Source organism: Ctenopharyngodon idella, chromosome 4 (assembly GCF_019924925.1).
Source record: "Ctenopharyngodon idella isolate HZGC_01 chromosome 4, HZGC01, whole genome shotgun sequence".
NCBI classification, from domain to species: Eukaryota; Metazoa; Chordata; class Actinopteri; order Cypriniformes; family Xenocyprididae; genus Ctenopharyngodon; species Ctenopharyngodon idella.
The window spans coordinates 25,922,843-25,937,331 of NC_067223.1; the positions used below are offsets into that span (position 1 = coordinate 25,922,843).

Here is a 14,489-nt window from a genome sequence, read left to right on the forward strand (position 1 = left end):
TAAAGAGTAAAAAGGTTCTTTACCGAGTACACTGCTCACTGGATTGTGTTGGATGAACTGTTTTGTGGACAGTCAAAGCTACTTAATTACATGGTTGGTCGTGCGCCCAGCATGTTATGTTTTTAGGTGAGTGGCCTTATGGGCCACCCTGGAATACCGCCATGCGGTTTGAGTTTCTGCTGTGATATTTAGTTCTTCTTCTAGAACTTTAGTTATGTTGAAGGCCCTTTTTTCCGGCCTCCATGACTATGTGCCTACAGTATGGTCTGTCTGTTAGGTTGAGCTTCGTACTTCCCTTTGGGTTGACTGTGTAATTGTGCTTACCTCCCTAAGCTGGTCATTGGTTGTAGACTTCTATGAAGTCTCCCGTTGAGACCAGCCTTAGGCTGGTTTGTGCTCCTCTGTACCAGGGTTTTTCTAGCGCACAGCCTCCTCAGTGCTTTAATCAGACACTGAGTAGATCCTAGGATGAGCGGATTATACTCCCCTCAATACGAGGGTTTATAGCGCTCAGCTGAGTTCTGCTCTCCAGGATGCCCTTCTCTGTGCGTGGGTTTGAGTTGCTCACTGCTCTTTCGCAGTCGCTCTTACCTGCTCTCTTCCCTGAAGAATGCGCTTTGGAGATTCTGTGTATCAGACAGGGCTGGCCCAGACTAAGTTTGGCTTTCGCCAGATTAGTACGGCCTCCTTGGTGGCACTGAGGGTGACTTTGTTCCCCTCTAGTGACTGGCCAGGGTTCCTTTTGGTTTCCCGGCCACATTCCCTTTAAGGGACCACTTTCCACAGAATGCTGGTCCCAGATGCCTTGAGCAGCCTTGGAAGGCTTTCTGCGGAAGGCCTCTTTTAGGCTCAGCTTGGGCTGTTGGCCGTAGGGAATGCTGTCACTGACAGCCTTGCGTGACCCAAAGGGGAGTTGCTCCCGGCATTTCTCTGGAACTGCCGGACGTTTGTCTGGTCATTTGGCATGCACTCTCCTTTAGCATGGCGGCGTGGGTATATCGTTCCCCATAGCGGTAAACGCAGAGTTGAAGTTCCCTTTCGAAAGGGAACGTCTCAGGTTACGTAGGTAACCAAGGTTCCCTGAGAACAGGGAACGATACTCTGCGTTGCCCTGCCATGCTTCGGGCTGCCTGCTGAACAGTCCCTCAAGACGAGTAGGTGTGTTCCTCAGGCACTCCCTTTATACTCCGGGTTCACGCTATGATGACGTCATAGGCTGTCGCCGGCCAATAGGATTGGAGTGGTGTGATTCTTTGGCATTCGGACACCTGTCACGAGTGACGGTTCCCCATAGCGGTAAATGCAGAGTCTCGTTCCCTGTTCTCAGGGAACCATGGTTACATATGTAACCTGAGACGTTTTGGACTATCATCTCTGTTGCGGTTACACTCACATGAGGTTGCTATGCTGCGCGGACATGCGCACGCTCTCTGAGACTTGTTTCTCAGCGCTGTCTGAGACACGCGCGACATGAAGCCACTGCTCATAGAGCACGTGAGGACTGAATAATGGATCGGATCCGGCCAGTATTAAAGGGACAGCATCCAAATTTACCTGTCATTATTAATGCTAATCAAACAACAAAAAAGAGAAAATCTCTCCCTGCTCGCTTTTGTAACTTTAATAAGAATAAATGCATATTTACACGGTAAAGACTATTTTTTTTTTATGTATTGTTTTTATACATTTGATTACTTTATACATTTTATGTAGTATTTCTAGTTTTTCAGGTGGGTCCATTTAATTTGTGTCTTTGTTCTATTGGAGTTTGTTTTCTTTGCTCTTTATCACTGTTTATTTGTCTTCAGTAAGCTTGAGAGTTTTTTAGGCTAGTATTCATTTTTTTAATGATATTGAAAGGTGATAAGAATTATGAAATTATTAAAAAATTACTCATACCGTGATTTAAGATTTGGGTAATATCGCCCTCTGTCCGATCTTTTAATCTACACTGCGTTACATCCATGGGGACGTAGGATCTTATCTTATTTATGTATGATTTGTGTGCTAAGTGGGGCCTATTTTTCTGTTTATTTGCTCTGTATTTTTCTATGCTGCTCTTGCTCCTCCTACTGTTTGCTCGACAGGCTCATGAGTGCCACCTGAATCCTGTTCCTGCTCGTTGAGTGGAGTTCAAATGAATCCAGAGAATTCCAATCCTCTCTGAGCGAAACTACCATCTTCTAGTCCCAGTGCTGTTGTTTTTTTTTATTTTGTATATGTTGTTTTACCTGTAGTGTCCAGGTAAAAAGCTGTGAAGTGTGTTTTAGCTAACTGGTTTATATCTAATATTCTACAACAGTCTGAGCTGTCAAGTGTGCTTCAGATAACTTTGGTGTACCAGAGCTGTGTAGTGTTTCAGTAACATTTGTACTTCTGAGACTTCAGACTAACTTGAGTAGTGCAGAGTTTATCAGCCAATTTAATTATTTATCGTTGTATTTGTGAACATCAGATATTCTATTCTGTTGCCTTAATTTTCTCACTACTTAAAATCTTTTCTTTTTAGTTTTTGTATGTAGGTGGATGACTTTTTTTTTTTTTTTTTAAGAAGCACATTTTTCTCCTGTGTTTAAGTAGGGTCACTGTGATTTTTGCCAAGTAAGACAGGTTCCTGGATCAACATCTTTGTTGATCCTGGAACAACATTCCAATCAACCAATCAGATTTGTGGGACAAGTGTAACGTTTATGACAAGCGTTAGGCTTGCAACCAGGGTTAGGTGCTTCTATATCAGTGTTATTCACCTATCTTTCCCCTCTGATTTTAGGGAAAAGTTATGGGTAGGATTAGGTTTAGGGGTAGGAATAGGGTTAAGGCTAAATTTTCAGACTGGAATGTTGTTCCAGGAACATGTCTTACTTGGCAAAATCACGGTGACTGTTTAGGTAGAAAGGGAACTGGGGAATTGTATTTGTATTTTATTTCATTTTGGTAGGTAAGTTATTCCTTAACCTTAGTAAGAATGCTCTTTTGTTTGTTGTTTGGCCTCTCCCCTCCTGAAGCCTTTTGTTAATTTCCACAATTTGTTTAATAAATCTCATGTTATTTTGAAACTGGTGTTGTTGAGCATTTTGTATCTGTCTTGGGACCTGGAGACGGCAGTTCTCTCCACACTATGACTTTTTATAGATCACCTCAGGGCAGTTTCTAGCCTTTTTGGCACCCTAGGTGAGATTTCTATTCCCCCCCCATTCTTGGTGCCTAGTGTACTAAAATGTGCTGTCTGATAAAGTAATACAACCAGATGGTTGTATAAACTTCTTTCGGCAGCACGTGAGCATAAATATGCTGTCAGTTCAGGTGGGGTGTTAGTTTCAAGAGTGATCTGAAGAACGTGATAGAAAGATTTGAGCTTTACAATTCTTTTGTTTCGAATCAGTGGTTCGGAGCGTGTATCAATCTGCCAAAGTCACGCCCCCCAGTGGTGAACCACTGAAATTTTGAAACACTTATGATGTAACAAAGCCTCGTTTACTGAAATCACGTGACTTTGGCAGTTTGATACATGCTCTGAACCAAAAGATTCGTAGGCAGTGAAGCAGTGTTTTGAAATCGCCCATCACTAGATATTGTTGAATAAAGTCGTTATTTTGTTTTTTTGGTGCACAAAAAGTATTCATTGCTTTCTAATATTACGAAAGAACCACTGTAGTCACATTAACTGTTTTAAATATGTTTTTAGTACCTATCTGGGCATTTGAAAGTGTAAATTATTTTGCTGGCAATGGAGGCCCCACTGAGCCATCGGATTTCATCAAAAGTATCTGTTACACACTACCTGGCTCAGGGCAGCGTAACAAAAACAGGGAGGCAGCTGCAGTCCACTCTTTGTGAATCTCCCCCACATTTTTGAATGGGTTTTGTTTCACAATCCTTTCCAGGGTGCGGTTATCCCTATTGCTTGTACATTTTTTTTTTCTACCACATCTTTCCCTTCCCTTCACCTCTCTATTAATGTGCTTGGACACAGAGCTCTGTGAACAGCCAGCCTCTTTTGCAATGACCTTTTGTGTCTTGCCCTCCTTGTGCAAGGTGTCAATGGTCGTCTTTTGGACAACTGTCAAGTCAGCAGTCTTCCCCATGATTGTGTAGCCTACAGAACTAGACTGAGAGACCATTTAAAGGCCTTTGCAGGTGTTTTGAGTTAATTAGCTGATTAGAGTGCGGCACCAGGTGTCTTCAATTTTGAACCTTTTCACAATACTCTAATTTTCTGAGATACTGAATTTGGGATTTTCCTTAGTTGTCAGTTATAATCATCAAAATTAAAAGAAATAAACATTTGAAATATATCAGTCTGTGTGTAATGAATGAATATAATATACAAGTTTCACTTTTTGAATGGAATTAGTGAAATAAATCAACTTTTTGATGATATTCTAATTATATGACCAGCACCTGTATGTGCTTGATTATCCACCTCCAAGGCATGATCATCCTTCACCAGCAGATGGCGTTCAAGGAATATCTCTTGCAAGCCAGGACCCTTATAGGGGCTGTATTACTCCTGCTCACAGGGACAGAGATTTTGAAAGTGTAAAGCTGCATCACTTGGAGGCCCGGTGGAAAGAGTTAAGCAGTGAGATGAGAAAACTTCAAATCAGAATGGACTAGACAGGCATCCTTTCCATCTAGATCTCCTGTTTATGGACAATACCAGAGTCTTTCTCACCTTGAACTGAGTAACACTGCATTAGAGCCGCCTGTGACTGTAACCTCATCCCCACACTATGAGGAATCACACTATCACGAGCCCCCTCAGCAGCAGCGATCACAACCAAGCATGCAGCCACCCAATATAGCTTGTGTATCTTCCCTGCCAGGGCCACAGCCTCAGAGACCATTTGCTGAACTGCGACGGTCAGATTCATGGCCCCCCACAGCTGCTCAGCCTGTTCAGCCTGCCTATCCTCCGGTACAGCCACAGCATCAGCCATCTCCGATGCAGCCTGCACCAGCCCGCATGCAGCCACTGCATCAATCAGCTGCTGTACAGCCTGCGCATTCTTATGTTCAACCCCAACGTCAACCAGTTGCTGTACAATCTGTGCCAGCCTCACTGCAGCCACAGTACCCACAGATGGTGCCAGCTCAAGTTCAGCCTGTGCCAGCGCAACCAGCGATGCATCCCCAACGCCCTTATCTACCACTATCTCTGCCTCCGGTCAACCCAGACAGTTAATTCAGAGCAAGCTGAGAGCTGTCCTCAATGCACCAGCTATTCGACCAGGTGATGCACAAGGGTTTGAGGACTTTGGGGCAGCTGTTAACACGCTGGTGGGCATGTTGAACACAATGGATGGTCCCTCTAGGTATGAACTGCAGTATGGCTCTCACGTTGACACTCTACTGACCAAACTGCCTGTCAGCTATAGAGACTCATTCATAGAATACTGTCTCAACCAGCACATTATTGTGAGCGGTAGTTCCAGGACCTACACATTGCCAGAATTTGCAGAGTGGTTGGAAAGGAAGTCTCAGGCCATTCAGATATCTCGATGTGTAACAGGTCCAGTGCATACAGAACCCTTTCGGCAAGAGCAGAAACCTGTTTCTAATCCCAAAGCTAAGGCTGCAACAATTCTCACAGGCAGTGAAGAACCTAAAGCCATCAATTTGCCCATCATCTCCCTCACAGTCACTAAAATGGCAGCTACAGCTAAAAAGTGGGATCGCTTTAAGCCCTTCTGTCCATACTCAACAACCATGAACAATACCTCAATGCATGTGCAGCTTTTTGCAAGTTGAACCACATTCAAAGAGGAAGCTGGATTAAGGAGCACAATAAATGCTGGAGGTGTGGACGAGGTCACAAACAGGACAGCTGCACGCTCAAGAAAACTTGCTCTACCTGTGGAGGACACCACCTACCTGTTCTACATGAAGTTGCAGTTACTGCGGAAAACCAAAGCATACTCACATTGAGCACAACCACTTCTCAGGTTTACTTGGATCAGGCCAGTCATTCAGGCAGAATGATGCTGAAAGTTGTCCCAGTAAGACTTCGCAGTGGTAAAAGGTTCCTGGACACCCATGCAGTGTTAGACGATGGGTCTGAAAGAACGATCATCTTGCCAGCAGCAGTCAAACATCTGGGCTTGAAAGGATCTGAGGAAACTTTGACTCTTCGAACAATAAGGCATGAACTTGTTCAGCTAAGAGGAACCACAGTCTCCTTCGAGGTATCTGCTCTGTCACACCTAAATGTTAAACACCAGATTCAGAACGCATTCACAGCCGCAGATCTCAATCTTGCTGAGCAGTCTTGTCCTGCGGACGCACTGAAGAGGAGATATGGACACCTCAGGGCAATTCCATTACCAGTATTCAATAAAGTGCAGCCTTTGCTACTCATAGGATCAGATTATCCGCAGCTGATCATACCAAACTGCCCAAACCGTATGGGTCCGCTTGGTAGCCCTATAGTGGTACACACACTTCTTGGCTGGACAGTTCAAGGGCCAACAACCTTTCTCCAGCAACCTGCAAATGTGAGCTTGTGCCTCCACATGACATTCCTTTCTCCTACACAAGAGTTACGTCAACATGTTGAGCGGTTGTGGCAGCTTGACATACTGCCACCAAGAAATGAGAAAGAAATAGTCCGCTCCAGACAAGATAAAGCTGCACTTGCCATGTTGAAGGAGAAAACGGTACGTGTTACAGTTGATGGTACAACCCGATATGCTACCCCACTACTTCATAAGCAAGACACGGCTAAACTCCAGGCACTACCCACTGCTGTCATGGCTCTTTTAAGAGCTACAGAAGAAGCAGCCCATTCCAGTGACTCATGGTACATTCCTCACCACATTGTACTCCACATTGACAAAGCCTGGGTGGTCTTTAATTGCTCTTTCACCTATAAGCAAATGAACCTAAATGATAATCTACTACCTGGTCCCACTCTCAGTCCACCACTGCTGGGAGTCTTACTTAGGTTCAGAGAGCATGTCGTTGCCATAAGTGGAGACATACGAGCCATGTTTCACCTGATCAGACTGCTACCTGAAGACCAGCCACTGCTCCGCTTTCTCTGGGAAACATGGAAAGAGATCGCACCCCAGACATCTATGAATGGCGAGTGATACCATTTGGGACAACTTGTAGTCCATGCTGCGCTACATATGCCCTCCAGAGACATGTCAGAGACAACAGCGTGGGCAATGAAGATGTAGTTGAGTCTGTCCAGCAGTCTTTCTATGTGGACAATTGCTTACAGTCCCTTCAATCTCAGCATCATGCTAAGCAACTTATTAACAAAATGAGAGCATTATTAGCGGCTGGTGGTTTCGACATAAGGCAGTGGGCTAGTAATGTTCCTGATGTAATTGCACATCAACCCGCTGAAGCCAAATCAGTGGGCTGTGAGCGGTGGCTTTCTGCAAACAAAACTGACCCACAAGAGTCGACCCTCTGCCTAGTGTGGCACTGTTCCCAGGACACTTTAGGCTATAAGCATAGGCCTGTGTCAACAATTGGGGAAAGCTCAATGAGAAATGTCTATCGCATACTGGCAAGCCAGTATGACCCACTCGGATACATCATCCCTTTTACCACCAGGGCCAAAATCATGGTACAAACACTATGGAAGAGGGTTGGAGGTTGGGATGAACCACTACCAGCTGACCTCTTCTCAGAATGGCATGCTTGGGAAGAAGAGCTTCCTAATTTACAGAGAATAATACTGCCTAGGTGTTACACACCAGCATGCAACAACACCTTCTCCATTATCGATATGCATGTCTTCTGTGATGCCTCGGAGAAGGCATATGGCTCTGTAGCTTATTTACGGGTGGAAACAGGTGATTATATCCAAGTTGCATTCATCATGGCGAGGTCAAAGGTGGCACCCAAAAAGCAACTCTCCATGCCACGCCTTGAACTCTGTGCAGCATTATCTGGAGCTCAGCTTGCCAAAACACTTAATTCTGAACTTACACTTAACATCAGACAGTCATGTGGTCAGACTCAACAACCGTATTACATTGGATACAGTCTGAGTCATGCAATTACAAAGTGTTCATGGGCACGCGAGTCACAGAGATCCAAGACCTTGTGGGGCATGATAATTGGAAATACGTGGACTCTATTAACAATTCCGCTGACGACATCACCCGGGGTAAGACCCTCATAGATCTGTCCCAGCCTTGCAGATGGAATCAAGGTCCAACATTTCTACGCCAATCTCCAGACCACTGGCCAATCCACCCTTCAGTGCCAATTGAAGATTCAGAAGAACTCCATAAATCATCATTTTGTGGTAACATCTCAATCAGTCACACTTCTTTACCTAATGTAAATGATTGCAAATCTTGGAACGACCTCATCATGACCACATATCAATCTATGCATGGGGCGGTAGCCCCCCCCTTGTCTGCCACAGAACGCATAGAGACTGAAACTGCTGTACTCAGACGTGCACAGAATGAAAGTTTCCCTGATGAAGTGCACACCCTTAAAGCCAGTAAACCTTTGCATTCAAGTAGCCGATTGAAGTCTCTTGCTCCAGCATTAGACCTTGATCTTGGTCTGATTAGAGTTGGTGGTAGATTACGCAAAGCTGCAAGCTTGCCAGAGGATGCGCTTCACCCTATTGTACTGGCACCAGAACACCCCATAACAAAACTGTTAATTCAAGACTTTGATAACCGCCTAATGCACGCCGGTCCTGAGTCAAGTCAAGTCAAGTCACCTTTATTTATATAGCGCTTTTTACAATGTAGATTGTGTCAAAGCAGCTTTACATTGATAACTGGTACATTGTTTGGCTGCACAGCATCTCTTAAAGAATAGTGTCAATGCAGGCAGATCAAAAGCACTGTTGAATATCAAATGTCAAGTCAAGTGTCCCCAACTAAGCAAGCCAGAGGCGACAGCGGCAAGGAACCCAAACTCCATCAGGTGACATCAGGTGGCAGACAAGTGGCAAATTGGTGTTAAAATGGAGAAAAAAACCTTGGGAGAAACCAGGCTTAGTCGGGGTGCCAGTTCTCCTCTGGCCAACAGTGCTTTGTTACAATTCAGGTTGCTATCATAAGTCCAATAGGATCGCAACATTAAAAGTATTTATTTCAGTTCCATCCAATTGAGGATCGTATTCATCACGCCGGTATGGACGGTTGTTGAGGAACTGTGTCGTGGCTGTCGTGTCGATGAGGCCTTCACAGGGGATGATCTAGTTGACTCAATCTCTGCTGATACTTCAGGGCTGCGTTGTGGTCGTGTCAAGGTGCAGGTCCTTGGTCTCACCTGGATACGGCCCAGATCCGGTTGACTACGGTGAACCTCGGGATAAACAGAAAGACTAATATTAGCGTAGATGCCATTCTTCTTCTGATGTAACGAGTACATCAGGTGTTATAGGAAGTGTTCCCGGTTCCGGCTGACCTAATTTATGCAGCCTAATAATCCTTTAACGGATTTGGAAATATAAATTGGTAATGTGTTATGTGTATGCCAGGTTAAAGAGATGCGTTTTTAGTCTAGATTTAAACTGACAGAGTGTGTCTGCTTCCCGAACAATGCTAGGAAGATTGTTCCAGAGTTTAGGTGCCAAATAGGAGAAGGATCTACCACCTGCAGTTGATTTTGATATTCTAGGTATTATCAGCTGGCCTGAATTCTGAGATCGCAATAGACGTGAAGGACTATAATGAATTAGGAGCTCGCTCAGGTACTGGGGAGCTAAACCATTTAGTGCTTTGTAAGTAATTAGCAAGATTTTAAAATCTATACGATGTTTAACAGGAAGCCAATGCAGTTTCGGTCATGTCATATTATCATCTATATTTATCATCCTCATTTTGACTTCTCACAGAAACCACATTGATGTGCATAGCCACACAATAAATATTAGATCAACCACATTCACTCTGGAGTAGCTGCAGTTCTTTCTGACCGAAGAATTAGGCCAGTGGTGTCCCAACCATTTAGCTGCACACAGAATATCTCACAAGAGAGGTCAAGCTCAAGTCAAAACAGGAACCCAAACACAGATCCAAAGCCCTCTGGAAAGACAGATCCTTTAATCAGTCCACTTATCATAGGCAACCCGTTACACTTGCCGCCTGACTCCACCCTGCAAACACAAAAAGACGAACACAGACATAACACCAGAACCTAGGACACCACATAAAGGCGAACAGCTTCCGTTTAGGGAAAGGAAGGTCTTACGGGTGTGGAACGACATGAGGGTGACTAATTAACGGCAGAATTTTCATTTTTGGGTCAACTAACCCTTTAAAGTGTTTTTGCACGTAGAAAAGGCGAAAATTTTATTACACTGTCCAGTTTTTTCACTGAACGATGATATAAGTTCCTGTTGCAATTCTCGATTCAGCATAAATGACCTACAATGGCGACATTTTTCACAATCACAACAGAAAATCAAAAATACTGCCCTTAACGTCACTAGCAGAAAGGCAGCGCGATATAAACAAACCCAGACTAGAACTGAACACCGCATGATGGCAGCTTCACATTCTCTATATCTACCTCCTCGATGGTAGCCAAGTCTTTCAATTCAGTAGAAAATCGCTCCTCTTCATAACATAAGGATCACATCCAACATATGTGGTGATTTTCTGTTTATATCTTTCTAAATCAGCACAGTACGGACTTTTCCCCATCTCTTAATTTTCCCTTCTTGCCTTCCACCTGAATTTCAAGCGTTACCAGAACCACGTGATTGCAAACAATCTATTCATCTTCCATTCTCTCGTGGAATCATACTTCAAAATAAAAGTCCCTATAGGAATAAAAACTCAAATGGTAGAAAAAAATATTACAAATATTTGTTAAAACAATTACTACTAAAACACACACTAAAATATACATTATACTAATATAGTGAACTAAAAACCAAAACTTTACTATAATATAACATAAGTATTAACATAAATAAGCAGTAAATAAATTGTGATAATAAATAAACAAATTTGACAAAAATCAAAATTAAATTAGAAATTAAAAATCAAATCAACAAAAAAGTCCAAAAAACTATTATATTTTCAAAATTACACAACAGTTTCAAAACTGAACACACCTGAAGGCAACAAAATAAAGGCTACATATAATTACATATAGTAATTTATTTGTAGATGTTAGCCAGCAAGCTAGCTAGTTAATCTAATTAGCATACCCATTTCATTTCCATTTTGTGCACTGGAAAATGGCAAACTTAAATTATTTTAATTCATGAATGCCAGATTATAGTCCTAGTCATGGTCTTTTTCAAAAGACATTTAGTGCACTTTTTGGTGAATTAAAAGCAAGCAGTAATGTAACTGAAATTAAAACAACATTACAGAAGCTTACATTTATTTTAAAGAAAATAAAGTCAGTTAACTCAAGCAAAACCGCTCCACAGTGTCAGTGTTTCCAGGTAAGATGTTCTAAACAGGCTGTTTCAAAATACTGCATAAACATCATGGGCTAATACTGAGATTAACTTGTGATTCTTACCTCTATATTGCTCTTTTTTCTGCTCCTCTTCTTTGCATCACTTCTGTAATGATGGGTCGGCAGAGCGGGGATCCATTTGCAGCTTTATTAAGAATAGTAGATACACAGGCAGACAGGGGCAAAGGCAAGAACATAAACAGGGACAGGCAAGGGTCGAGGCAGGCGGCAGACAAACAGTATCGGGTCACAGGCAGAGATCAGGGCAGGCGGCAAACAAACACAGTCCAGTACACAGGCAAGGTTCAGGGCAGGCAGCAGAGAATCACAAAGAATAAACAATCCAACGGAAACCAGGAAACAGTCCACAAGAAAACGCTTAGTAGTGATCACCAGGGCAAATCAAGACTTCGCAAAGGGTGTGTGTGTGTGTGTCTTAAATAGTCCAGGTAATGATCTGCAGGTGTGTGTGGCAATTGGTGATTGGTGCATGTGATTGGAAGGGAGGATTATGGGAAATGGAGTCCAGGAACTGACAGGAACAGACGGTGATCGTGACATAACGCCCCCTTCCGGAAGGCGCGTCCTCGGCGTAAATGGCACAGATAGGGAGGGGGGGTGGGTGCATTGGAGACCTGTTGGCAGACGGGAACGGGGTCTCCAATGCAGGTCCAGGAACTCGGGCAGCCATGGTGGGTCAGGTGCCACGGGCAGCCACGGCGGGTCATGTGCCACGGATAGCCACGGTGGGTTAGGTTCCAAGGGCAGCCACGGCGGGTCAGGAGTGTCGGGCGCCCACGGCAGGTCAGGTGGCTCGGGCAGCCACGGCAGGTCAGGTGGCTCGGGCAGCCACGGCAGGTCAGGTGGCTCGGGCAGCCACGGCAGGTCAGGTGGCTCGGGTGGCCACGGCGGGACAGAGTCCGAAGATGACCACGGCAGGTCAGAGTCCATTAATGGCCATAGCAGGTCAAAGGCGGTTGAAGGCCGTGGTCGTGTAAGGTCCTCACCCACAAGCTCAAGCAGTTCGGAGGCCGCTGATGATCGCGGCCGTGCAGGGTCCCCACCCACAAGCTCCCCACCCTCAAGTATATGGCCCCCCCCCAAAAAGTTCTTGGGGATTTCAACGGTGGCCATGGCGGGTTCGTGAGCAAGGAGCTCAAGCGATGCCGGTAGGGCAGAAAGCTTGGGTGGCGCCGGCAGGGCAGACCAAGGGGGCTCCGTGACCATATCAGGGAGAGCGGGCTGCTCGATGACGGCCTTCGCGGGTGAATCAGGGAGAGCGGGCTGCTCTGGGACGGCAGCGGGCTGCTCTGGGACGGCAGCGGGCTGACAGACTGGTCCAGGGTCGAAAGAGCTTGAGTGCGACCTCCAGGCACGCAGGACCGCCAAAACGTAGAAGGTGAAGACAGCCCTCTTGGCCATGACAGGACTGACAGGAAGAGCATGCAGGGTTGGAGCGGACTCCCGGGCTGGAGCGGGCTCTGGAGCGGACTCACTGGCTGGGACGACCCCTATGTTCACAGACACTGGAGGGGCGGCCATCTTGCCCGTGGGCACTGGCAAAGCGGCCATCTTGTCCATGGCATCCAGAGGGTTTGAGTGCGTAGCAACCGGCGAGCTGGAGTGCGTAGCAACCGGCGAGCTGGAGTGCGTAGCAACCGGCGAGCTTGAGTGCGTAGCAACCGGCGAGCTTGAGTGCGTAGCAACCGGCGAGCTTGAGTGCGTAGCGGCCGGCGGAGGCTTAGAAATGCCAGCCGCTCGTACTGAAGTCAGCGGTGGATCAGCCACACTGGAACGCAACCCCCTCCGTTCTCGAACAGATCCAGAGACGGAACGTGACTCTAGAAGAACGGCGGGGACGTGACGTTGTTCTGGAAGATCAGCGGAGACATGATGTGATGATGTTGTGGCTGCCATTTTATGAATGCTCTCTGTAGAGGCAGCCATTACATGAGGGGATGAGGTGTCGCGTTCCTCCGCGACACCCACGGTAAAGCTAGAGCCACTCATCTGTAATGCCAGATCTATATATTGTTCTAGCGTCCCATCAGGGTCATGCAATGGCATGATGGAACTGAGCGGATCAGACAGTCCCCCGCGAAAGAATATCATGAGGCATACAGTGTCAAAGGTGGTTAAGTGTGCCAGTTCAATAAAGTCCTTGACATAGTCCTCTACCGTTCTGTCTCCTTGATGGAGACACATTAACTGGACGGATGGACTCATGTTAGCTGAGACAGGAACACTCACGGTAGCTGCTGGATCTTGTGTTGGCGAAGTCTTCTGTAATGATGGGTCGGCAGAGCGGGGATCCATTTGCAGCTTTATTAAGAATAGTAGATACACAGGCAGACAGGGGCAAAGGCAAGAACATAAACAGGGACAGGCAAGGGTCGAGGCAGGCGGCAGACAAACAGTATCGGGTCACAGGCAGAGATCAGGGCAGGCGGCAAACAAACACAGTCCAGTACACAGGCAAGGTTCAGGGCAGGCAGCAGAGAATCACAAAGAATAAACAATCCAACGGAAACCAGGAAACAGTCCACAAGAAAACGCTTAGTAGTGATCACCAGGGCAAATCAAGACTTCGCAAAGGGTGTGTGTGTGTGTGTGTGTGTGTGTGTGTGTCTTAAATAGTCCAGGTAATGATCTGCAGGTGTGTGTGGCAATTGGTGATTGGTGCATGTGATTGGAAGGGAGGATTATGGGAAATGGAGTCCAGGAACTGACAGGAACAGACGGTGATCGTGACAACTTCCTGCCTTGTGCCCCTGAATATTTTCTTTTTTTTCACTCCTTTTTTAGAAATGATACTTTCAGAAGACATAAATGGCAAAATTATAATGTTATAAATGTTATAATGATGTATTATAATTACGTCATGAGGCAGAAAGTGTTTACATTAGTCCAACATGACATGACATTAATATTTATTATGTATGTTTTAAATAACCAAACTGTAAAACATGAGGGCAGATCCCACTAGCACAGCTGATGACGCTTTGAAGTGACACTCGAGGATCAAGAACATTCCAAAAAACAAATAAGATTTCCTTCAATTCCTTCGTCCTCGTTTTCTTTCC

The 14,489-nt window shown here is 45.3% G+C and overlaps 1 protein-coding gene across 4 annotated transcripts in view; it reads right to left on the reverse strand.

The window, feature by feature from the left end:
• The window catches only part of LOC127511070 (NLR family CARD domain-containing protein 3-like), a 146,690-nt gene that overhangs the window by 43,510 nt on the left and 88,691 nt on the right, over positions 1–14,489 (reverse strand). The window lies entirely within an intron of this gene.